Source organism: Sinocyclocheilus grahami, unplaced genomic scaffold, assembly GCF_001515645.1.
Source record: "Sinocyclocheilus grahami isolate Dianchi unplaced genomic scaffold, SAMN03320097.WGS_v1.1 scaffold258014.1, whole genome shotgun sequence".
Taxonomy (NCBI): Eukaryota; Metazoa; Chordata; class Actinopteri; order Cypriniformes; family Cyprinidae; genus Sinocyclocheilus; species Sinocyclocheilus grahami.
This window is the reverse complement of record NW_015536369.1, coordinates 1-244: the sequence shown is the minus strand read 5'-3', so window position 1 is coordinate 244 and position 244 is coordinate 1. Positions and strand designations below refer to the sequence as shown.

Genomic DNA, 244 nt, shown 5'->3' with positions numbered 1-244 from the left:
AAACTGAACACAATCTTGCTACTCGAGCTGTGCATGAAAAAAACATGCTCCCTCCTTCGAGCCGGATTCGAACCAGCGACCTAAGGATCTCCGTGGCTTCACCGCTACAGTCCTCCGCTCTACCAACTGAGCTATCGAAGGGGCCGAGGAGACCCCAGAATAACATGACTTATGAATGGACACAACTATACTCACCCTCAGGTCATCAGAGATCAGGATGAGTTTGTTTCTTCATCAGGTTTGT

General features: G+C 48.8%; 1 non-coding gene across 1 annotated transcript; it reads right to left on the bottom strand.

Moving 5' to 3' along the window:
- Positions 1–52: 52 nt before the first annotated feature.
- On the bottom strand, positions 53–141 carry trnay-gua (transfer RNA tyrosine (anticodon GUA)). The gene is given in 2 exon segments: positions 53–88; positions 105–141. It is a non-coding gene; the product is annotated as a tRNA-Tyr (tRNA).
- Positions 142–244: the final 103 nt, after the last annotated feature.